Source organism: Entelurus aequoreus, linkage group LG14 (genome assembly GCF_033978785.1).
Source record: "Entelurus aequoreus isolate RoL-2023_Sb linkage group LG14, RoL_Eaeq_v1.1, whole genome shotgun sequence".
In the NCBI taxonomy this organism is placed as follows: domain Eukaryota; kingdom Metazoa; phylum Chordata; class Actinopteri; order Syngnathiformes; family Syngnathidae; genus Entelurus; species Entelurus aequoreus.
The window spans coordinates 40,844,602-40,870,988 of NC_084744.1; the positions used below are offsets into that span (position 1 = coordinate 40,844,602).

The 26,387-nt window shown below is 39.4% G+C and overlaps 1 pseudogene; it reads left to right on the top strand.

Moving 5' to 3' along the window:
• Nucleotides 1-26,387, top strand: part of LOC133664898 (rap guanine nucleotide exchange factor 4-like) — a 134,154-nt pseudogene that overhangs the window by 60,038 nt on the left and 47,729 nt on the right.

Sequence of the window (26,387 nt, forward strand, 5' to 3'; positions counted from 1 at the left end):
CACCGATGGGACAGGGTATTTGGCAATTCCAACATAGATCTCACACTTAAAGCTTTATCCAACACGCGTTGGAGTTGCCGTGCAGAATCTACCAAAGCACTGTGGCAGAACTACAGTAAAATAAAAGCAGCACTACAGGTTATTTCCACTGATGACACAGAGAAACGAGACACACGAACTGAAGCTGACAGTCTAGTGCGGAAGCTGGATTCACTTGAGATGGCCTTCATGGCAGGCTTTTGGGACACTGTTCTGTCCAGATTTCAGGCCACAAGTCTGCAACTTCAAAAAGCAGACATGGACCTTGGTACAGCAGTTAGATTGCTGGAATCTCTGCGCACCTTTGTTCTCTCCCAAAGAGATCTATTTGATCATTTTGAGCAGAAAGCCTTAAACATGTTGGGTGGCACCCCATCTTACAGGGCTGAACGGACGAGGAAACGTAAAAAGTTTGCTGATGAATCAGCATCCCCAGATGTTGTGCTTGAGGGAAGGCAACTGTTTCAAATAGAGACATTTATTGCCTCTATTGATCAACTGAGTTCAAGCCTTAATCACCGTCTGGAGGCCTACAAACATCTGAACAATTTGTTCAGTGTCCTTTTCTCTTTGGATACAGAGTCCAATGCTTCAGTCCTTCACAAGGCCAAGATTCTCACTGAATCATACCCATCTGACCTCAATGAAAGTCTTGGACAGGAGCTTATACAGTTCAAATCTTTTATACAGCTCAACAACACTGATGAGGAGAGGACCCCTTCAGGACTGCTCAAAACAATAATACATTTTGGACTACAGCCTACGTTTCCTAATACATACATTGCGCTACAGATTTTTCTCACTCTACCGGTCAGTAACTGTGAGGGAGAACGCTCATTCTCTCTTTTGTCAAGAGTAAAAAATGAGCTGCGCACAAGAATGACTCAGAAAAGATTAAATGCGTTATCTCTAATGGCAATTGAGAGTGAGCTGACAAGAGAGTTGGACTTCAATGATGTGGTGGATGATTTTGCAAAATTGAAAGCACGAAAGAAACCCCTTGCTTAAAGGTGCACTGTGTAAGATTTTTAGGTTATTTCCAGAATTCACCCATTCACTAATGTTAGGCTACCTGTTTTCATGAATACTTACCACCACCATAACATTCTAAGTATCCATTATGACTTGGAGAATTGCACTTTTGCCATTTCTGGGAAGTGTCACCTGGATTGTGAAGATAGGATTGACTTTAGGCAGAAGCTTGGTGCTTTCTCTGGCAAACTGAACCTCAAGCTTCATTCTCTGCAGCTTTGCATTCTTGTGCAGACTTTCATCCACAAGGAACTTTTCAACTTCCCCACTATCGTGAAGGGGCCATCAAAAGATTTCAGTGTGTCCAGCATGTCTAGTCTCTTACTCTCCTTTCTTTGAGCCATCTCTTGTTTCTCATCTGCCCTACTCTCGAATTTTGCCTTCATGAATTTACTCCAGTTGAGTTCAACCTCCCTTTTTGCTTGTGCTGCTGCCTTGAAACCTCTGAAGCTCCTGGCTCTTCTGTAAAATTATTGACCTATTGACTGCGTTCAGTGTGCCCAACTTCTTCAGTTTGTAGTCCACCTTGCCACATTGTCTCTCCATCCCAATGTTGTGCACAGGGGTGCCATCAATGTTACTAGCCTGTTCACTGACAGGGTCCATTGGGAAGGTCTCCTCATCCATCCTCTGCCTGGCCAGGACAGTCTTCAGATGGGGCAGCATGAGATCTGTCAGCTGCTTCACTTCATCCAAGTATTCGGCAGCCACGTCTGACACTGAGTTCAGGACATGTCCAGTGCCTGTCCAGCCACTATAGCATTCTTGGAAATGGGCTATCTTGACCTGCATGCAGCCCTTGTACCATGAACTGGCCTACACCTTTCTTTGTGGTGCTCTCCGATGCATGTTATCATTTTACCTTTCTCCTTCTCCTCAAGCTTAACCACAAATAGATACAGACTTTGAGCCTCAATTTGCTGCACAGCTGCCGTTATGCCAATGTGTTTTCCTAAGATATTATTTTATTTTTAATGATAGAAGGGAGGAAAAGGGGGCAAAAATCATGTCCGATTTAGTTTTTTGGGTGGGTTGGGGGGTTTATTTCATGATAGCTACCAACTTCCAATACATAATATCTCTCAAATGACCCAATGCACCATCACTGAAGTGGGCGTAATCATTTTCAAAAATGTTTATTTTTAGGCCATTTATCCCCTCCCCCTGTGTCTGTGTGAAACCTGTGCTTGTCAGTGTCTGTGTGGTATACCTAATAGTGTGTGTGCAGTATGTGCACTCTTCTGTACAGTACAGTGTGCATGTCTGTTCACAGTATACAGTATTTCTTGCATAGTGCGTGCGTGTGTGTGCGCCCACACGCGCGGGGGGTTGAGGGGCCAAGACCATGTCAGGCCCAGGGGGCCAAAATTTCTTAATCCGCCCCTGGGGATGGCGGATGAAGGCTGCAGCAGAAAAGGGTCTCCAGTCATCTTGGACTCCATGCCACTGGACCCTGACCCGGATCTGTCAAGGATCGTGTGGTGACTGTCTGTGCACCAGTCTCCCCACGTTAAACAAAGTCACGCACAGGATTCCTCCATAAAGGGATACCCCCATACCAGGAGGACCGTCATACTCGCTTCGAATGACCGCCGATGATGATGACGATTGTCTAGACAGGACATGATGCAATGATAGCCAACGTTAGTAGCTAAACTTTGCCAAATCGCTAGCTGGCAGCAAACATAAATATAATGTGTGTGTGTGTGTGTGTTAAGTGCTCAAAGCCAGAAGAGGGTGCCTACAACTCTTTGGAAAGTTAGCGCCCTCTAGGCAGCCGCATGAGTTTGGAAACAGTCATCCATCCATCCATTTTACGTATGTTAAAGGCCTACTGAAACCAACTACTACCGACCACGCAGTCTGATAGTTTATACTGTATATCAATGATGAAATCTTAACCTTGCAACACATGTCAATACGGCCGGGTTAGATTAGTAAAGTGCAATTTTAAATTACCCGCGAAATATCCTGCTGAAAACGTCTCGGTATGATGACGTTTGCGCGTGACGTCAGGGATTGTAGCGGACATTTTGGGACACCATTGTGGCCAGCTATTAAGTCGTTTGTTTTCATCGCAAAATTCCACAGTATTCTGGACATCTGTGTTGGTGAATCTTTTGCAATTTGTTTAATGAACAATGAAGACAGCAAAGAAGAAAGCTGTAGGTGGGAAGTGGTGTATTAGCGGCCGGCTGCAGCAACACAAACATGTAGAGAACTGGGACAACAGAGACTCTTACCGGGAGGACTTTGAGTTGGATACGCGCTACCGTGAGTACGCAGCTGCGGCTTCCAAACATTTGATCGCTTGCCCGTACGTGCGTGCTGCTATGTGCATGTCACGTATGTGACTTTGGGGAAATATATGTGCTGTATGAACTTTGCGGAAGTGAATGGTACTTTGGGCTGTGGGATTGAGTGTGTTGTGCGGGTGTTTGATTTGTATTGGCGGGTTATATGGACGGGAGGGGGGAGGTGTTTGTTATGTGGCATATTAAATATAAGCCTGGTTGTGTTGTGGCTAATAGAGTATATATATGTCTTGTGTTTATTTACTGTTTTAGTCATTCCCAGCTGAATATCAGGTCCCACCAGCCTCTCACAGCATCTTCCCTTATCTGAATCGCTTCCACTGCCCTCTAATCCTTTACTCTCACTTTCCTCTTCCACGAATCTTTCATCCTCGCTCAAATTAATGGGGTAATCGTCGCTTTCTCGGTCCGAATCGCTCTCGCTGCTGGTGGCCATGATTGTAAACAATGTGCAGATGTGAGGAGCTCCACAACCTGTGACGTCACGCTACTTCCGGTACAGGCAAGGCTTTTTTATCAGCGACCAAAAGTTGCGAACTTTATCATCGATGTTCTCTACTAAATCCTTTCAGCAAAAATATGGCAATATCGCGAAATGTTTAAGTATGACACATAGAATGGACCTGCTATCCCCGTTTAAATAAGAAAATCTCATTTCAGTAGGCCTTTAAATGACACTTAACACTGAGATCACCTGCCACGCATTTGCATATTCATCCTTTCTGCCATCAAAGGGAAGCTCTGCCACTTTTAGCAAATGTTCTATACGTTTTTCAGCAAAAAACATTTTGATTCTGGTCGATACCTCACCCAAGATGGGTCAGATGAGGTCAGATTGGTAGGTTCATGGTCTTTGTCAGTACTTTGATTTTCTTCAAACCATCTGGGAATATTGTCATTTAGAGAAGAGATGAAGCCTATTTATGTTGAATGATGAGGGGGCGACTTGTCCAGGGTGTACCCCGCCTTCCGCCCGAATGCAGCTGAGATAGGCTCCAGCACCCCCCACGATCCCAAAAGGGACGAGCGGTAGACAATGGATGGATGGATGGACATTCAACATTGGTGGCACAGGGGTTAATGCGTGTGCCTCACAATAAGAAGGTCCTGGGTTCGATCCCCTGGGTTTGGTGTCTTTCTGTGTGGAGTTTGCATGTTCTCCCCATGACTGCGTGGGTTCCCTACGGGTACTCCGGCTTCCTCCCACCTCCAAAGACATGCACCTGGGGATAGGTTGATTGGCAACACTAAATGGTCCCTAGTGTGTGAATGTGAGTGTGTGTGTTGGCCCTTCTGCTCGAATGCAGCTGGGAGAGGCTCCAGCAATCCCGCGACCCCGATAGGGACAAGCGGTAGAAATGGATGGATGGACATTCAACATGTCATGCCTGTAGTTAGTACCCTATGACATCTCTCTACCACTCACTATTTTCAATCCTTTTTTTCATTTCTATTTTTTTCTGCCTGTGAATGAAAACCCTTCCAAAACCCTGGAAGGGGGCATTGTGGTGGAATTTCTGACCTTTGAACCATATTTTGTGTCTGTCGAAGTCGAGAGAGAGAGCGAGGTCGAAAAGCATTAAGAATGTCTGCTCGTTTCTCTTTTTTCTATTCTGAACCATTGAAGGAGCATATGTGGGTTAGAGTTAAATCTATGGTCGGCCTGACCATTCTACAAAATGTTTTGATTGTTTGTTATGGCTAAAGGATTCAAGGAGGTTGCAGAATAAACAGGTCCAAAACAACGGGACCTTGACACATGAGGGAAACACATACTGTAAATGGCCAAGTAGACCAAGTCTATGTATGATTCGCATGATTCTCGATTCATCCAACGTCTCCGGAGGACGTTGTCTGTTTGCATGACAATTCAATTCAACCTTGTACCATTTGATTACGGGTAAATAAAACTTTTGTACTAAATTCACTTTTGTTGCTGTTTAAGATTCGGACCTTCCACCACATAAAATGTCAACATTTTCTGGTTGGGATTTTTCATTAATGTGAGAGAATCCTATGGATTTTGAAGGCTATATTACTCAAAATTGTCGGGCTAACTGTAATAGGTCAGATGTGCACTAACCAAAATGTATCTTTCTAGTCCTTAATCACAAGTGTCTCAAAGGGCTTTACAAACTCATAATGACATCGAGGTTCCCCCCTTCTTATATACTTGATGTAAGTACGTATATATGTAATGTAGTAACAGGAAACTTTATGTATTTTAATAATTTTAAGCATATGCAGCGCATTACTTTTAAAAACGCATCACAACGTTCACTATTTTTAACATCACTGATTATCACTCACTGCAGACTTTATGAGAGCCAACAAAATAATAAAACATCACAAAGTCTGCTGTCATTAGCATGCCAACTGATTGAATCGTGTTATATTCCCGTTTCGATGAAGAATGACTCATAATTCTTTCGAAGAAAAGGGGTGTAGAACCAAGCATTTTTTTCGTGTCGTTCTCACCATTCCCTGGTCTAAATTGGCTGTCAAAGTGTACCAACTTGCCGTTCTTCTAGTATCCAGGTGAAAGGCATGATTTATGATATAAATAAAGTTTGAGGAGCAAGGAAGAAGCTGATCAGTCAAATATGTCAACACTGGCACACACGATTCCGACGTCGCAGAGTGATATAAGTTGACAGGCTGACACCTCACATTGATCTTTGAATGGCGCAAGAGGCACTGACGTCAGCGACTGCCGCGATGCGAAAAGGCAACGGAAAGACTGAAACCCCGAAACCTTCGGAGTCAACTGACACAGGACACAAATGGGAACAAGATTTGAGGCTGTACACAGGACATGATGGGAATCTAGAAGGGATACTACAAAAACTATTCATTGAATTTAAAGAAGAAATTATAGAAAAATGGAAAGAAATGATGGATGCATGGAAATATGATATGAAATAAATGAAAGAAGAAATTAAAGAAATGAAAAAAGATCTGAAAAAGCAACAACAGAACACAAACAAGATGTGAAAAGTCTGCAGCTAAATATAGAAAGTTTGCAAACTCAGAACAACTCCAGAAACAATGAAGCCACTGAAATGAGCAAACAAATGAAGACCCTTCAAGAAGACAACAACATGCTGAGGAACATCATAGATGAAATGGATCAAGATAAACGAATGAATGATATCATCGTGACAGGGCACCGAATTAAACCAAGATCCTATGCGAAAGCTGTGAATAATGAAGGTGAACCAGATGAAATGGATATGGTCTCAGCAGAACAGCAAGTGGTCAACTTTCTGCAATCAAAAGAAATTGAAATTGACATTAATACCATCGAAACATGCATCCCACTGAACGGAAGAAACAACAACGCCACTCCAGTCGTGCTTGTGAAACTCGTAAACAGAAAATCCAAAATGGCACTGCTGAGACAGGGAAAGAAGCTGAAGGGAACAAGTGTGTACATGAATGAGCATCTCACAAAACGTAACGCTGGAATCGGCAAGAAAGCACGCGACTTGAGGAAGCAGGGAAAAATCCAGGGAACTTGGAGCGCCAATTGTAAAATCTACATCAAGCTGAATGGAGGTCCAGAAGCAAGAGTACTTGCTGTCCATGACAGCAAGGACCTGGACAATTTTTAAAGTTTACACAGCTACCACAACAACGATGATAATGGACTCTGACAGAAAACAAGCACCTAAATTCAGCATCGACACTACTATGTTCCAAGGGACTCCCACATTAGTAATAATTGTTTTTATTATACAGATGAACAATATAATAGCAATATTAAATGTGATAACAAATTGTCAATTATTCATTTTAATAGCAGAAGCTTGTATGCAAATTACAACAACATTAAGAACTTTTTGGAACACATCAACGAACCCTTCAAAGTGATTGCTGTCACAGAAACATGGATTGATGATAAAAAAGGAATAGATTTTGATCTGGTAGGATATGAACTAAACTACATCAACAGAACCAACAAAAATGGAGGAGGAGCTGTGTACGTGATGAAGAACCTGAACTACAAAGTGGTAAAAAACATGTCATTTGCTATAGATAATATCTTAGAATGTATAACCATTGAAATATGTCAGGAAAAAAGCAAAAACATATTCATCAGTTGTATATATAGATCACCTAAGTCAAGTATAGAAACATTATTGTGATTACTTATGGAGTATATTGTGAATAAATTGAGAACAGGAAGTGAACAAAAGTTTTAGCAACTGTTATGTAAAGGAAAAGGGGTAGGATTAAATAAGCTCTGCTTCTTCCTACTCCTTTTCGAACATGTTGAAAAGAGAAACTGGAAATTGTGATGTATCATGTTGTATGCTTGCATGTTCGAAATAGACTCAAACTCAACTCAACACAAGATCATGATCACAACCCTGCTGTAAAAAGTTTGTCTGCATAAGCGCTTATAATAACAATATCACTAATACTTGGTTAATATGTAAATCACAAAATGTAAATGGAGTATCGTTGCCGGTTTTTAGATGGTTGTTTATTGGGTTTTATGGGTGGAATAGAGGACCTCCTATTGGCTCTGCAGTAAGCAAACTTTTATTTATGTTTATTCACGAGTTAGAACGCATTAAAAAAAATGAAAATACATCCGTCATGTGTTTTATAATGATTGTGAAAGATGGGCAAAATTCTAAAAAAAAAAAAATGAAGTTCCACTTTAATAACCTGTCAAGATCAAGAGCGCAAAATATATTCTTGAATCAATTTCCATTGCTCTACTTGTCAATATTTCCCGATCAATTATTTTCAAGCTGCCATGCATTATTACTCAGTCAGGGAATGAAGTGTATTGATTTTGAATTACATTTAAAGCACAATTACCTGCTAAAGTGTGCACTGCTTTCCCTTTTCTTTAAGGATCTGCCTTTTGTCAGTAGAAGTGTTGGCAGAAAAAATTACTTTTGTCATTTGAAAAACAACATTAATTCCTTGTGAAGGTCATAAGAGCAAATGCTTGTTTTTTCAGCGTCCTTGTAAGCTTGAAATGCACTAGTAACATGGCCAAACATAAGACCCCCACACAAGGTCCGTGGCAGGATAGCCACACTTGGCATTAATGTTGTCGTGGTACAACGTGAACTACGTTTGTAGATTCTCATGAATGTGTCACATTGAACAGTTGTGGTATATTTGTGTTTTCCCTTTGCAGTGGTTTGTGATGGATCAGGCAACCACCGTGAATTATGTGCGTAGAACGGAGCGAGGGAAAGAAAGAGAGAGAGAAAGAGAGAGAGGGACAGAAAGTGTCGAGTAATCACTTAGCAACCGCTGCTCACAGTCGTCCACTCCAAGAGTGACACAGGCGGAGGTATTGGATCTTGTTGGACCATGCTGGATGGGACCTATGACCCAAGACTTGCATGATGCTGTGTGCTTTGGATTAAGAGGTCAACCCCTTCCAGGCAATAACAACAAAAAGCACGTGCAGGTGGGCATCTTTTCTAACATTTTGTTATGGATTATACTCGTAATAGCTGTACGTGTGGGAAATACAGGATAACTTTAACCAACAGTCTTTTAAAAGGGGTTGAAACTTTCCCTTTGCTCTGAGGAGTTTGCTGCATATTTTCCCAAATCAAGCATGAAAAAGCCATGATCACAATGCAATAATGCATGAAGACATAATCGAGGATGCCTGAAGTGAAGCCAACAATGCATCGACTCAAGCCTTAAGTCACATGCATCAATTAGAGAGTTCATCATTTAAATCGGATGTCTTAGGGTAAAATTAGATTTACACACTGTTTATAGGGGACAGTGAAGTCAGTGTGTTAGGGCAAATAAGCAGCTGACTTAGTTGTGTTGCCACAATACATAATAATTTATTGGAAATATGTGCAAACCCTCATTTTCCGGAGCTGTCTCGAAATGAATGCAGAAATGTGCCGCCCTCATGAATTAAGGATGCCAAAATGCAGTATTAGAATTTTTTTTGAGTATTATGCAGTTCAACAAACTATAACCTCAGTAGAAAACATTGTAAACCAAAAACATCTTACTGTTAAAGATGACTTTTTGATGTACAAACCCCAAAACCAGTGAATTTGTCATGTTCAATCAATCAATCAATAAATGTTTACTTATATAGCCCTAAATCACGAGTGTCTCAAAGGGCTGCACAAGCCACAACGACATCCTCGGCTCAGATCCCACATCAGGGCAAAAAAAAACTCAACCCAATGGGATGACAATGAGAAACCTTGGAGGGGACCGCAGATGTAAAATAATAATCTGAGAGTCCAGTCCATAGTGGATCTAACATAATAGTGCGAGAGTCCAGTCCATAGTGGATCTAACATAATAGTGTGAGAGTCCAGTCCATAGTGGATCTAACATAATAGTGTGAGAGTCCAGTCCATAGTGGATCTAACATAATAGTGTGAGAGTCCAGTTTATAGTGGATCCAACATAATAGTGTGAGAGTCCAGTCTATAGTGGATCTAACATAATAGTGTGAGAGTCCAGTCCATAGTGGATCTAACATAATAGTGTGAGAGTCCAGTCCATAGTGGATCTAACATAATAGTGTGAGAGTCCAGTCCATAGTGACAGTCCAGTTTCAGTTCTATACATCTGTAGTTTATTGTGTGACTGTATTAACACTAAACCTCTTTGATTTATGCAAAACACACAATGGACATTATACTTTTGTAATGTTTACTATATGTTTATAGTTTCAGTCTTGCAGTCCTAAATGAAGGATGAAGTGTAAAGAAATAACACTGACGAAGAAAAATAATTCAAAAGAAGGAACATCAATTCTCAAAAAAATTTCTGGAGCTTCTGTTTTTTCATGCTGTTAACTATCTGTCTAGCAGCACACGCTGGAAACAAGTAATGAGGGCAGAATAGTGAATGTATTGACAGTGCAGAGTGAAATGGTAAATAAAAATAGAATACAATGATTTGCAAATCCTTTTCAACTTATATTCAATTAATAAGACTGCAAAGATAAGATTTTTAATATTCACACTGAGAAACTTATTTTTTTTTGCAAATAATAATGATCTTAGAATTGAATGGCAGCAACACATTGCAAAAAAGTTGTCACAGGGGCATATTTACCACTGTGTTACATGGCCTTTCCTTTTAACAACACTCAGTAAAGGTTTGGGAACTGAGGAGACACCTTTTTGAAGTGGAATTCTTTCCCATTCTTGCTTGATGTACAACTTAAGTTGTTCAACAGTCTGGACTCTTCTTTGCTTAATAATGCGCCACACATTTTCAATGGGAGACAGGTCTGGACTACAGGCAGGCCAGTCTAGTACCCGCACTCTTTTACTACGAAGCCACGCTGTTGTAACACGTGCAGAATGTGGCTTGGCATTTGTCTTGTTTAAATAAGCAGGGGCGTCCATGATAACGTTGCTTGAATGGCAAAAATTGTATGTACATTTCAGCATTAATGGTGCCTTCACAGATGTGTAAGTTACCCATGCCTTGGGCAATAATACACCCCAATATCCTCACAGATGCTGGCTTTTACACTTTGCGCCTAGAACAATCCGGATGTTTTTTTTCCTCTTTGGTGCGGACGACACAACGTCCACAGTTTCCCAAAACAATTTGAAAAGTGGACTCATCAGACCACAGAACACACTTAAAAAAATGCCTGAATGACATTCAAGCATGTACTAACCTTTGATTAATCATGATTAATTCAAATGTTAAAAGTGTGATTAATCTGATTAAGAAAATGAATCATTTCACAGTATTATTATGTAAATAAATAATTATAAAATATAAAATGTATATACTGTTCATATTAGACACATACAATATGTTTTTGTCGATTTCTTGCATGTTCATACCTTTTTTTCTTTTTTTCCCCTCAATTTTAACATTTTCCAAACATTTTAACTTTGCATTTTCATCAACCCTGTGTGTATTTTAGCCCAGAGTGTGCGTTTGATGTGTTGTGACCATGACCCATTTCCTTGTCATTTGTCACGAGTGAGTGATCCCAAAAAAACGGGTTGAATTTTCCTCTTCTTGCTACAGACCAAAGTTGACACTCTGTCAGCAATAATATTAGACTTAGACTTCCTTTATTGTCATTCAAATTTGAACTTTACAGTACAGATAAGAACGACATTTTGTTGCATTAGCTCGTTGTAGTGCAGGATAAAAGAGCAATAAGGTGCAGATATAAATAAATAAATTACTGTACAGATACATATATTGCACTTTTGCATATGCATCCACGTTTATGGATGTATGTTATATTGTCTTTATATTACAGCCAGTTAATCCGTTTTTTGAGGGGTTCAAGAGTCTTGTGGCCTGAGGGAAGAAGCTGTTACACAACCTGGAGGTTCTGCTACAGAGGCTGTGGAACGTCATGTGACAGGTTTTATAGTAAAGTAGCTGTAAAGGGTTGTTTTATGGAGACATTAAATATTTATGAAAACCTTTTTTTTTCTTCCAAGAAAAGATGGCAAATAGTGCTTCTACATCTCTGTAAGAACATGTGTAAAACGTTCATGGCAGGATGCCTGCAGTCACAATATTATGCTTTTAATACATGCAGTTGAACTTCAAATAATTCAACCCCTTACTGTAAATTATATTTATTTGCAAAATTGACACACTTTTAGGATGGGATGAAGCAATGAATAGTGTCTGTGAAGCTTTGTTGCAAACTTCTAGTTTTATCTGAGTAAATCCTGTGTACAGTTGCACAAACCGTCCACCAAGCACCTACAAATATGTCCACCTATGCTGATTAGAAGCAAAAATGTCCTATTCATATTGCATACATAACCTATAGTTCAGGGGTGTCCAAACTTTTTCCACTGAGGGCCGCACACGGAAAAATTTAAGCATGCGGGGGCCATTTGGATATTTTTCATTTTCAAACCTGAACAAAATTTATGGATTTTTTTTTTTAACCTTTAGGGCTCCCGGGGACCATAAAGGGTCTCAGTCATTAAACTGTTAAAAATAAGTCAAATTATTATAATTTTTTTAAATTTAACGCTTACAGTAAATCTCTATATCAACTTGAGGTTGATACAAAGTAAAAAAAAAAAATGTTTTATGCCTTTTCTGTCAAAGACAACTTTGTTTTTTATAGTAAAACTGAAATATGCAGTATTTAGTAATTAGAGCCCTAAAAGATCAATAATGCAGGACACCATTGATTTTAATTCTTTAAAATTTTTGAGTAATCACAGTGAAAAGTTAAATAAAATCCTACTAAATATATTTGGGATCCAAAAGGTGCCCCACTCATAAAGTGATACATTTTTATTAGTTTTTTTTTTAACTTTTAACATTTAAATTACAAGATCAACTTCGGATATATCTGTCGATTTTACGTTTGAACTATTATTTTGTTTGTATTGTGCTCTTTTGTCAAATAAAACTTTGATGTATTTTTATGGCAACCACACAATATATGCAATATTTTTTCCACATAAAACATTTTAAAGTAATCATTTTTAAGTAATAATTAATTATAACATAGATTTTTAGTCTTTTTTTTTTTAGCAATGGCAAAAAAAAGAAAAATAAACAAAGACAAAAGAAAAAAAACAGCCTGCATGTCAGCTTTGTGTCAACATTGCAACTTTTATTGTTAGATTTCACCTCATTCCACTTTTTTTAAATGTTTTTTTTAATTTTTGCAATATAATACATTTTGCAATTTTTGCCGCACTTTGGACACCCCTGCTATAGTTGTTTGGAATAAAAACTCAACCTTCTTCTTATTATTAGAAGAAGGTTCAGTGTTTATTCCAAACAACTAGTATTTACTTTTCATATTCTGTGTCTACTGTATATTCAGTAGACACAGAATATGGAAAGTAAATACTAGTATATAGAGTAGTACTGATATCAGAAGATGGCATCCCTTGTATGGATGGATAAGAGGGAAATGCATTGGATGACGTAAAAGTCAATATTAAGATCATAATAGGAGCTAAGTGCTTTTTGCACACCTGGCAAATGATTGTAATCTTCTTTAAAAGATCCCCCCCAGCAAGGCAGAAGGGTGGGACCCCTCAGGGAGGCTGACTTTATTGGCTTAGTGGGCTGAGTTCATTTGTCCATACGTTGTTCAGTTTCAGTGCCCATCCCTAATCCTAAATCCCTTAATTGTCTACACAGACAAACAGGTTTGTCGAAGTGACCGTGGCGGCTTCACTTATAAATGATAAATGGGTTATACTTGTATAGCGCTTTTCTACCTTCAAGGTACTCAAAGCGCTTTGACAGTATTTCCACATTCACCCATTCACACACACATTCACACACTGATGGCGGGAGCTGCCATGCAAGGCGCTAACCAGCAGCCATCAGGAGCAAGGGTGAAGTGTCTTGCCCAAGGACACAACGGACGTGACTAGGATGGTAGAAGGTGGGGATTGAACCCCAGTAACCAGCAACCCTCCGATTGCTGGCACGGCCACTCTACCAACTTCGCCACGCCGGCCACTTCCATTCTAAGTGCAAGTATTGATTAACTTTGAATAATTAACTTTATTGCATGCTTACATACACGACCGTTGGCAAAGCAGCAGATCACACACCTTATTTGAGCAGGCTAATTTAGGTCTATTTATATCATCTAATATAGTGAGTTAAAACCTGTGTCTTTTAGGGGGATTATTAGTATTGGAAGTACTGAATTAATTGGCTAATCAACAAGAATCTTTATTCATAATTAAATTTACCAGCCAAAACATCATCTTAGCAAATTGCTTAAAGGGGAACTGCACTTCTTTTTGGAATTTTGCCTATAATTCAATATCCTTATGAGAGACAAGAACACATAAGTTTTTAAAAAATTTTTATTAGTGTAACTTGTACATAAAAGTCCGCCTACAATGGAGCCAGTGGGAGCCGTGACGTCATTTCGCCCATAAAACCCAATAAATAACAATCCAAAAATCTCCAACGATGCACCTTTTACATTACGTGATGTGAATATTAACCAAGTATGAGCGATATTGTTATTATGAGCGCTAACGTTAAGGACCTACATTTAGCAATTGATCAGAGAGAGGCAACTGCCTTATGCTTCTGTATTGACATCATCAGCTGGTGAGCAGCTTTTTCGCCTCAGAGCTAATGAAAGTGAATTTATAGATTAAAAATTAAAGGATGTGGACATTAAACTGAGAAGTTGGTACAATTCTGAGAGCCAAATTAGACCTGGAAATGGCGAAAAAGACCCGAAAAGACACTTTGTTCCACCCCATTTTTTTCTTTGCGAGGATTAACATTAATTCTTTAAACGGGAGTCCTAACAGCAATCCCACTGAGAGCAGAAGTTGTACAGTAAGTGATGTTTTGTTATGTTTGTTGGCTCTCATGATGTCTGCAGTGAGTAGTAATCAGTGATGTTGTCGCAGTAAAAAGCCTAAGTTGTTATGCCATGTGAAATTAATGCGCAAAAATGATCAAAATACGTGAATATTACATGTTGTTATGATAACATGCCCAGATGACTGAATTTTCACTAAAAAGTTGTCTTATGTATAATTTGCTCTTGAAAATGAATCTGGCAGTCATTTACCATAATATCAGTAATATGAGCAATCAATAGATAAATAATTGTACTAGTTGGAGAGCCCCATTTCCATTGCCGCACTCGTTATGTCGCCCCCTCTTGGTGTGAATTATGTGTAAAACATCATCTATGCCAGTGGTCCTCAACCACCGGGCCGTGGATCCATTTTTTAAAAAATTTTTTTAAATCAACATAAAAAACACAAGATACAAGATGAGTTGGGAAATTGTGTTAGATGTAAATATAAACGGAATACAATGATTTGCAAATCCTTTTCAAGAACCACCATTACATGTTGTGAACACCACAAGGAAGTCTTTTACATTTAGAAAAAAATAATTATTATATGACCCCTTTAATGCGCCTATAATCTGTTGCGCCTTTTTTATGAAAATAGACCTGACGAGACCCGCTCATCGACAGTGCACTTTATAATCCGGTGCGCCCTATGGTCCGGAAAATACGGTACATCAAGAATTTTTCATCTTATAGGATGTATGTTAGTAATACATATTATATGTATAAAAAAACAAATATCATTTAAAAACATTAAATGACGCCAAAAGACATCAATTGAATTTATTTTAATCAGCCCCTTGAGTCATCCAGCAGCTGTGAAATTATAAAAGGATGTTGCTGAATAGACGACGTGTCTAATATCTTTTATTTCTGACCATCCATCTGACCATGTTGACACATACGTAGGACAGCAAATGTCTGTCCAAAGTGTGTCTTTGCAGCGAGCACTCCTCACACAGTCGTGTGGAACTTTTTCAGGCTGCTAAATAAAAAGGCAAAATAGTGCTCCGAAAACGGTGAAGAGTGTTAATAAATCCCACTGCGTGTGCTGCATAATATATTTACATTTTTGCCTTCCAGTATTGTGGGCGTTTTGATAAGCATATATTCGGTATAATAATGAAAACACTTAACAGACGTAATCCACTTTGCACACACTTAGGAGATCAGCTTTGCGTGTGCTATTAGGTTTGCATGTGTTTTAGTACATGCAAACCTTTAGAAAATCAGGCCCTTACTGCGCAATAGGAAACTGCTTGCAGTCTTTTGCAGGTGCTGTCAGCAGGTGCACATTTTAGAGGGGCGTTCTACAAAACCCTAAACCAGTGAAGTTGTCACGTTGTGTAAATGGTAAATAAAAAGAGAATACAATGATTTGCAAATCCTTTTCAACTTATATTCAATTGAATAGACTGCAAAGACAAGATACTTAACGTTCGAACTGGAAAACGTTATTTTTTGCAAATATTAGCTCATTTGGAATTTGATGCCTGCAACCTGTTTCAAAAAAGCTGGCACAAGTGGCAAAAAAGACTGAGAAAGTTGAGGAATGCTCATCAAAGACTTATTTGGAACATCCCACAGGTGAACAGGCTAATTGGGAACATGTGGGCGCCATGATTGGGTATAAAAGCAGCTTCCATGAAATGCTCAGTCATTCACAAACAAGGATGGGGCGAGGGTCACCACTTTGTCAACAAACGCCGGAGCAAATTATTTAAGAACAACGTTTCTCAACCAGCTATTGCAACTAATTTGGGGATTTCACCATCTACCCTCCGTAATATCATCAAAAGGTTCAGAGAATCTGGAGAAATCACTGCACGTAAGCAGCAAGGCTGAAAACCAACATTGAATGCCCGTGACCTTGGATCCCTCAGGCGGTACTGCATCAAAAAGCTAAATCAGTTTGTAAAGGCTATCACCACATGGGCTCAGGAATACTTCAGAAAACCACTGTCAGTAACTGCAGTTGGTCGCCACATCTGTAAGTGCAAGTTAAAACTCTACTATGCAAAGCCAATGCCGTTTATCAACAACACCCAGAAACGCCGCCGGCTTTGCTGGGCCCGAGCTCATCTAAGATGGACTGATGCAAAGTGGAAAAGTGTTCTGTGGTCTGACGAGTCCACATTTCAAATTGTTTTTGGAAACTGTGGACGTCGTGTCCTCCGGACCAAAGAGGAAAAGAACCATCCGGATTGTTCTAGGCGCAAAGTGTAAAAGCCAGCATGTGTGATGGTATGGGGGTGTATTAGTGCCCAAGACATGGGTAACTTACACATGTGTGAAGGCACCATTAATGCTGAAAGGTACATACAGCTTTTGGAGCAACATATATTGCCATCCAAGCAACGTTATATCATTATAATAACAGTGTAAAATCACTACTGTGTCTATTTTGGGGGCACTTGTTTTCCTTTTTAGATCCAGAACTATGAAGTCAGTGCCAATATTGTCAGTATTTGATGAATCGGTTAGCTTTGAGGTGAATCTGCTTCATGTTTATTGGGTGTAAGACAGAATACTGATTTGGTATTTGAAATTGTTCACCATGTCCTGGTGCGACCCGTTGGGTGTTGAATATTTTCATGGTACACTTGTTTTCACGAGTGGTGAAAAAACGTTATTTTACAGGCACGCCCGGGCTGAGCATAATGTTTATTACGTAACATCAGTGATGCTGCAGGGAACAACGATGTATAAGACTCGGCGCACTCGTCACGCTCTGATGACTCGCTGGCTCGCTGCGTGGAGAATGCCATTAAGTGACGCCTCATCTAACAGTTGCATCATGTGGAAAGAAGGGCACTTCCCATATTCCACCTTTCTCTGCACATTTTAAAGGAGGACGTTGAGGCTTCAAATAACATATATTTTTTAACAGTTTCAGATATGCATTTTGTTGATATTCCGCCATTGTATGATAGAGGGGCAGGGGATGTTGTTGAGGACCACACCCACAGGCTGGGGAAACAATAACTTTGCACCACCCTGCCTTGGATGAGGTTCTTATTCTCTGCTATAAAGCCTTGCCTACATGAAGACATGCATCTAGAATGGCAGTATCTCAGCATGCAGTCTCTCAGCATGCAGTATCAGTCTCTCAGCATGCAGTATCAGTCTCTCAGCATGCAGTATCAGAGGCGTGTGCAATCTGATTGGATGCCTACCAAAATGAGATTACAGCAATGCCATGACATCGCTTTTTTTTTAGTCTGTGGTCCTCTTGTGAAAAAAACTATATTATTAATATTAGTGTGTGAATGCTGAAAAGACCATTGTTCCATGTCCCACCAAACCCACATTTCTCCACCGATTCAAACAACTCCAAAGTCGACCCATCCAGCTCATGAACTTCCTTGCATGGCGCCCTTTTGGAAGTATGCTAACTGTTCCAATGTTAGCATGCTAATGTTTCAATCAATCAATCAATCAAAGTTTACTTATATAGCCCTAAATCACGAGTGTCTCAAAGGGCCGCAGCTCAGATCCCACATCAGGGCAAGAAAAAACTCCACCCAATGGGATGACAATGAGAAACCTTGGAGGGGACCGCATAAAATCTCCTGACGAGCAGGGAAAACTGCGAAACAGGCTTGTAGGAATGATATAGCCTCTTTTGTTTTTTCCTGACCTATCGTTGTCAACAAGGGGACTTTGGGGTGTTGTGTTTTCTCGGAATGCAAAGGAAAGTTGGCACGGGCAAGGCATGAAGATAAGTACATGTTTATTTTTACACTAACAAAAAGAACAAACAAAAAGCACGCACAAGGGCGGAAGTACAAACTTGGCTAATGAAACAAAAACTTGCACAAAGGCAGAGACTATGAACATGAAAACGAAAACAACACTTACTGTGGCGTGAAACAGCTTGAAAACTATGGCTTGGAATGAGAGGTAGCAGAGGTAGAAAGGATAATGTCACCAGGCCGACTGCGTGGCGACAACAAGCTTAAAAATACTGGTGACATGATTAGTGAAAACAGGTGCGTGACTCAAAATGTGAAAACGTGAGACAGGTGCGGAACATGAGGATGTGAACCAGGTGAAACTAATGGTTGCTATGATGACAAAGCAAGGGAGTGAAAACAAGAACTACAAAGTGTCCAAAAACCAAGCAAAACATGATCACACAGACATGACAGGGCCCCCCCCCCTCTTACGGACAGATCCCAGATGTCCAAAAACAAACAAAAACAACAACAATGATCAATAGTCATGGGAGGGTGGGAGGTGGACATGGCGGTGGATCGCCAGACCACGTGTCCCCGTATCCACCGGGGCAGAGTTAGGTGGCGCCGACGCGTAGAGCGCCGCTGTACCTGACGAGGTGGGCGATCCGGGAAGGGCCACATTCGTGGCCGACGAGGAGGTCGGCGCACTTGGCGTGGCAGAGGACCAGGTAGCGGCCACTTCCGTGGCCGACGAGGAGGCGGGCGCGTCGTCATTGTGGCAGGCGTGGAAGCTGTGCGCGTCGTCGTCGTGGCAGGCGTGGAAGCAGCAGACGTGAAAGCAGCAGACGAAGCAGGCGCGGGTGCAGCAGACGAAGCAGGCATGGAAACAGCAGACGAAGCAGTCACGGGTGCCGTAGACGAAGCAGGCGGTGGGTCTTGGCATGGCGGGTCTTGGCATGGAGGGTCTTGACATGGAGGGTCTTGACATGGAGGGTCTTGGTTTGGGTCTTGGCGTCGTGGAGCTGCGACTGGCGGCACTTGGTGTCGTGGAGCTGCGACTGGCGGCACTTGGCGTCGTGGAGCTGCGACTGGCGGCACTTGGCGTCGTGGAGCTGCGACTGGCGGCACTTGGCGGCGTGGAGCTGCTACGGGTGCTAGCCGTGATGCTAGCCTTGGAGCTGTGACAGGAACTTGGCGTGGAGTGGCTTGGCGTGGTGCAGGTACTGGAGGTGCTTGGTGGCGTGGAGCTGCTACGGGTGCTAGCCGTGGTGCTTATACTGGCGCTGGCCTTGGCGCAGGTGCTAGCCTTGGCGCTGGTGCTAGCCTTGGAGCTAGCCGTGGTGCAGCAAAAGGTGCTAGCCTTGGAGCAGCTAGCATTGGTGCAGGTGGAGGTGGCCTAGCTGGGGGTTGCGGCCTGGCAGGCCGAAAGACCGGTAGTGGCGGCCGGGCCGGAGGTTGCGGCTTAGCCGGCCGAAAGACCGGTGGTGACGGCCGGGCTGGATGCTGTGGCTTGGCAGGCCGAAAGACCGGTGGCGGCGGCCGGGCTGGCGGCTGTGGCTTGGCATGGGGATGCTGAGCCACCCCACCTGAACAGTTCCCATATATATATATATATATATATATATATATATATATATATATATATATATATATATATATATATATATATATATATATGTGTATATACGTATATACTGTATATATATATATATATATATATATATATATATATATATATATATATATATATATATATATATATATATATATATATATATATATATATATATACAGTATATACGTATATACACAGTATATATATATATGTATACATATATATAGCCAAGTTCATTAGCCAAGTTTGTACTTCCGCCCTTGTGCATGTACTTATCTTCACGCCTTGCTTGCGCCAACTTTCCTTTGCATTCTGGGAAAACACAACACCCCAAAGTCCCCTTGTTGACAGAATGTCAATATATATATATATATATATATATATATATATATATATATATATATATATATATATATATATATATATATATATATATATACAGTATATACGTATATACACAGTATATATATATATGTATACATATATATAGCCAAGTTCATTAGCCATATATATATATATATATATATATATATATATATATATATATATATATATATATATATATATATATATATATATATATATATATATATATATATATATATATATATATATATATATATATATATACAGTATATACGTATATACACAGTATATATATATATATGTATACATATATATAGCCAAGTTCATTAGCCAAGTATATATATGTGTGTGTATATATACTGTATGTATATGTGTAAATATATATGTGTATATGTGTATGTATATATATTTATGTGTGTATATATATATATATATATATATATATATATATATATATATATATATATATATATATATATATATATATATATATGTATATATATATATATATATATATATACATATATATATATATATTATATATATATATATTTATATATATATTTATGTGTATATATATATATATTTATGTGTGTATGTATGTATATATATATATGTGTGTATGTGTATATATATATATATATATATATATATATATATATATATATATATATATATATATATATATATATATATATTTTATATATATATATATATATATATATATATATATATATATATATATATATATATATATATATATATATATATATATATATATATATATATATATATATATATATATATATATATATATATATATATATATATATAGTGTGTGTGTATATATAGATATATATATAGTGTGTGTATATATAGATATATATATTTTTCTGCGATGAGGTGGCGACTTGTCCAGGGTGTACCCCACTTTATACCTGAATGCAGCTGGGGGGATAGGCTCTAGCACGCCCTGCGACCCCGAAAGGGACAAGCGGTAGAAAATAAATGGATGGATGTATCCTTTTAAGCTGCAACGACATGCTGGTGGTAATGTTAGTTTATATTAGCAGGCTATTGTCAATATGGTAATGCGGTAAACTAATTTTATTACCTATTCTGTGTTATGTTTTTTATGTTGCACGATTGTACCACAAAAAACTCCTAGTTTGTGAACCCGTTCTCAAACAATGGCAATAAAAAACTATTCTGATTCTGATTCTGATTCTGATTCTGTTTGCTAGGATTTTAGCTAATTTTTTAAGTTTGAACGCAAAAATCAAGGATTTTGGACTTGGTGCCATCTTGGTAGTATGCTAGCTTATTCCATGTTGGCATTCTCTTGTTAGCATGCTAACATTTTACATTAGCTTTTCAGCTAATTTTGTAAAGTTGAACCTAAAGCGTTTTTATACTGTTACTTGGCACCGTCTTGGAAGCATCCTAGCTGTTCCCATTGTATATGCTAATGTTGGCATGTTCACTGGTTTTATGCTGGCAATTTGGCAACATTTTAACATTTTACTACTTTATTTCAACATTTATTCCACATTTCAACAATTCACAATCTCTATCATTTGTTCAACAATTCATTAGCATTTCAGTTCAATCTCAGCTTTTCAGCATTTACATGCAATTTTAATAGAAATTGCTTCATCTTTGTAATATTATTCCTCTATTCATTTTTTAACGCTTATCATGCTCAGAGTGGAGCCTATCCCAGCCGACTTCATGCAAAAGTCATGCTACATTCTGGACTGATCATTAGTTAACAACTAGGTATATACAGTAGACAAACAAATACTTTGATACTGTTTCTGAGTGGGGACTGAACCCACTCTGCCAGTATGGAAGTCATGCAAATCTAGACCAAGGGTAGTCCAAAGTTCCAACTTCAAACTGTTCAGCCTATTTGGGAATCACGGGCTTTCCCTTGACCAATTCCAAAAATTCCCCGATTTCCCAGAATTTCAGGTTCCCCGGGACATTTTTCCCATTCAAAATGAATTGGCCATTTTTCAAACTTTCACCATTTCCACATTTTTCAACCTATTCAAACCATCCCACCTTCAACACATTCCACTCATCCTGGACATTCAAACTATAATTTTTCAAAGTAAAAAAAAATTCTAGGAATTCCCGGTTTTTCAAACCCTATTTTCACCTTTTCTTCTGGCGACTACTCTATCCACATTTATCAACCGTTCCACTGTCAAAACATTCCTCTTAATCAGGAAAAAAAAGGAAGTTGTTTTTTGAACTGGACAAAAATTATTGATTTTCTCAATTAAAAATGTTACTACTTCAACATTTCTCGACCGATTTGAAACATTCCAACACCAGCCATTTTAACTCATTCAGAACATTCAAATATTTTAGTATTTTTCCAAAAAATTCCTTCTTTTACTGAAATTCACAAATTTCCTTGAAATTCCCATTGAAAGGAATGGGACATTTTTCAAAGTTCCACATCTCCCACATCTTTTATCCGATTCAAACCGTTCCAACTTCAAAATATGCAGCCTGTTCAGGAATGTTCAACATTCCCGGATTTCCAAGAATTCCCAGTTTTTAGGAACATTTTCCCCATTCAAAAATCAATTATCAATTTTTCAAACTTCCACAATTCCCTAATTTTTCAACCAATTCAAACCATTCCACATTCAACACATTCAATTCATCCTAGACATTTAAACAACCTTTTTTCCACGTTCAACAAATTTCCAGGAATTCCTGTTTTTTTCTAGCCTCATTTCCAACCTTTTTCCAGTGCAATGACTCCTTTCACAATCTTCAACCCATTTCAACTGTTCCACTGTCAAAAAATTCCACTTAGTCAGGACAAAAAAACAAGTTAGTTTAAGCACTTGAAAAATTCACGTTTTTACCCGAAATTCTGTATTACCATTTTTCAATTAAAAAACTGTTACTACTTCAACATTTCCTGACCGATTTAAACAATTCCAACACTAACCAATTCCGCTTATTCAGGACATCCATGCTCCTAATCATTTTTAAAAAATCCCGCTTTTCCCTAAGTTCCAATTGAAATGAATGGGACATTTTTCCAAGTTGCACAATTCCCACTTTGTTCAACCTATTCAAACCATACCAACATCAACACATTACACCATCCTGGAAATTCAAACTAACACCTTCCCAAGTTCCAAACCAAATTCAGGTTTTCCTGGAAATTCAAACTTTTCAACAGTCAACCATTCCAACATTCAAACTATTCTTACATTCATATTACATTCTGTCAGCATTTCAGTTCAACTTCAGCATTGTAGCATTCACACGCAATTCCTTCAGGAATGGCCTCATCTAGTACAATTTGGAGTTTTGCACTAACCTGCTTTCTACTCAGAACTTATTTTGACATTGTCCAACCACCGTGGGTGAGCTGGAGCCTATTCCTGCAGATTTTGGGTGCAACGTTAGGGACAGTCTGGACTAGTGTCGTTACCTCAGAAGGAACAACATGGGGTGTGTACAAAGTTACCAAATTTTAAAGAGATACTTTAACCGGGACACTACAACATTTTAATCGTAGCGAGAATTCATGTGGTGTGCTGCTAACAATACAAACAAGTCATTTTCTCCTGTTTTTTGCAGAAGTATCATCAGTGCATGGCTGGAGTCCTCGCCCCACCCTATGGTGTGATGGAGGCGGGTGCAGACAGTAAGTAACACTGCATTGTTATTCTTGTTTTTATCTCTTGGACCAATCAGACACACTTAATTCCACATTTTTTGGCAGATATTTGTAGTTGTTCAACCTTACACTAAGCCATGACAGATTTTTAAAACACATTTGATTAATAGTATCTTGAAGATCTGCAAAACAGGACATGGCATTTAAGCACAGCAGTATTATGATATCAATTCTATTCTACTCTGAACAGGACGTAACATAATAATAATATTCTCTGCTTAAACCAGACGTCCTGTGCGCCAGACCTCCCATATCTACTTTCATTGTGATAAGGGCTGATACTTTTGTTAAAGCGTTTCTGGTGTAACCTAACCTAATATTGACTGAGCTTTACTTAAACAAAGCTGTTAATCTTGTTTTGTAGTCATGTACAATAAATATGACGAATAGCTGTGCACTGTGCAGAAATACATACTGTAAATGTATGCTGACTTACTACTAGCAGACTAATAGTATTTTAGTACAATATGAACAATGTGGGGACCGCATGCATTTTTAGACAATATGATTTGCATGAGTGGCTAGGAGACCCCGAGAGTAACAAGTGATAGAAAATGGATTAGAAGGGAGAGATTTAAAAAAATTATAATAAAAAAAAATAAAAAATAAAAAATAAAAAAAGATTAAACTTGAGACTTCCCTACGACATATTGACAGAATATACAATAAGGAAAAAAATAATAATATTAATTTAAATAATGGTAACTTTAAACAATTATAATATTCATTCAGATTTTAAGAATATTTTGTTCATGCACTCATGAATTTAAGACCAGATTTCGAAAAATAAGCAATTATTACTACTCACTCTCTATTATTAAGAGGAGCAAATTATCAGAATCAGAATCAGAATCAGAAATACTTTATTAATCCCCGAGGGGAAATTTAAATTTTCAGCACAATCCCATTCAAGATCAGACAAACATTACAGGGAGACCGAACAGGATCGCTGACGGGTCTGCCAACTTCCGGCGCCCCTTACAAAAAAGGTGAGATACAGGTAAACAATGGGGTGGACGGGGGAGAAATTAAAAAATATATATACATTATATATATATATTATATAGTAGTCTTCAGCTCTCACTGGATCGGTTCGCAGCTGAGTGTGAAGTGACTGGGATGAGAATCAGCACCTCCAAGTCCGAGTCCATGGTTCTCGCCCGGAAAAGGGTGGAGTGCCATCTCCGGGTTGCGGAGGAGACCCTGCCCCAAGTGGAGGAGTTCAAGTACCTCGGAGTCTTGTTCACGAGTGAGGGAAGAGTGGATCGTGAGATCGACAGGCGGATCAGTGCGGCGTCTTCAGTAATGCGGACGCTGTATCGATCCGTTGTGGTGAAGAAGGAGCTGAGCCGGAAGGCAAAGCTTTCAATTTACCGGTCGATCTACGTTCCCATCCTCACCTATGGTCATGAGCTTTGGGTTATGACCGAAAGGACAAGATCACGGGTACAAGCGGCCGAAATGAGTTTCCTCCGCCGGGTGGCGGGGCTCTCCCTTAGAGATAGGGTGAGAAGCTCTGCCATCCGGGGGGAGCTCAAAGTAAAGCCGCTGCTCCTCCACATTGAGAGGAGCCAGATGAGGTGGTTCGGGCATCTGGTCAGGATGCCTCCCGAACGCCTCCTTAGGGAGGTGTTTAGGGCACATCCGACCGGTAGGAGGCCACGGGGAAGACCCAGGACACATTGGGAAGACTATGTCTCCCGGCTGGCCTGGGAACGCCTCGGGATCCCCCGGGAAGAGCTGGACGAAGTGGCTGGGGAGAGGGAAGTCTGGGCTTCCCTGCTTAGGCTGCTGCCCCCGCGACCCAACCTCAGATAAGCGGAAGCAGATGGATGGATGGATGGATATAGTATATATATTATAATTTTATATTTATTTCTACACTGCTGCAAGCACGATCACAAAGATAAAGGTTGGCTTTTTGATTAGATTAGAATGTGCAGGTTTACCTAATGTTGTGAACTTCATAATAGAATAGAATCCGTTTATTGTCGTTGTCATGGGTAACAAAATCAGGCAACATCCATCAGTGCAGTACAAAATAAAACAAAGCAAAAAAAAATCTCAAAAAATATGTATTATTCTAAATATATCCTTTGCTGCTCCCAACCAGGAATGTCGGACCAAGAGGACATGAGCAGCAACTCATATGTATCTCCTTCCACACATCAGAGTCAGGTAGTAATAATCTGCATGACTTTCATATTTGTTGGCCATGACTTCATCCTCTCTTGACTGAACAGCATTTTTACAGTTACCATGCTCTCAGGCAGAAACCGAAATGAGGCTGGAATGT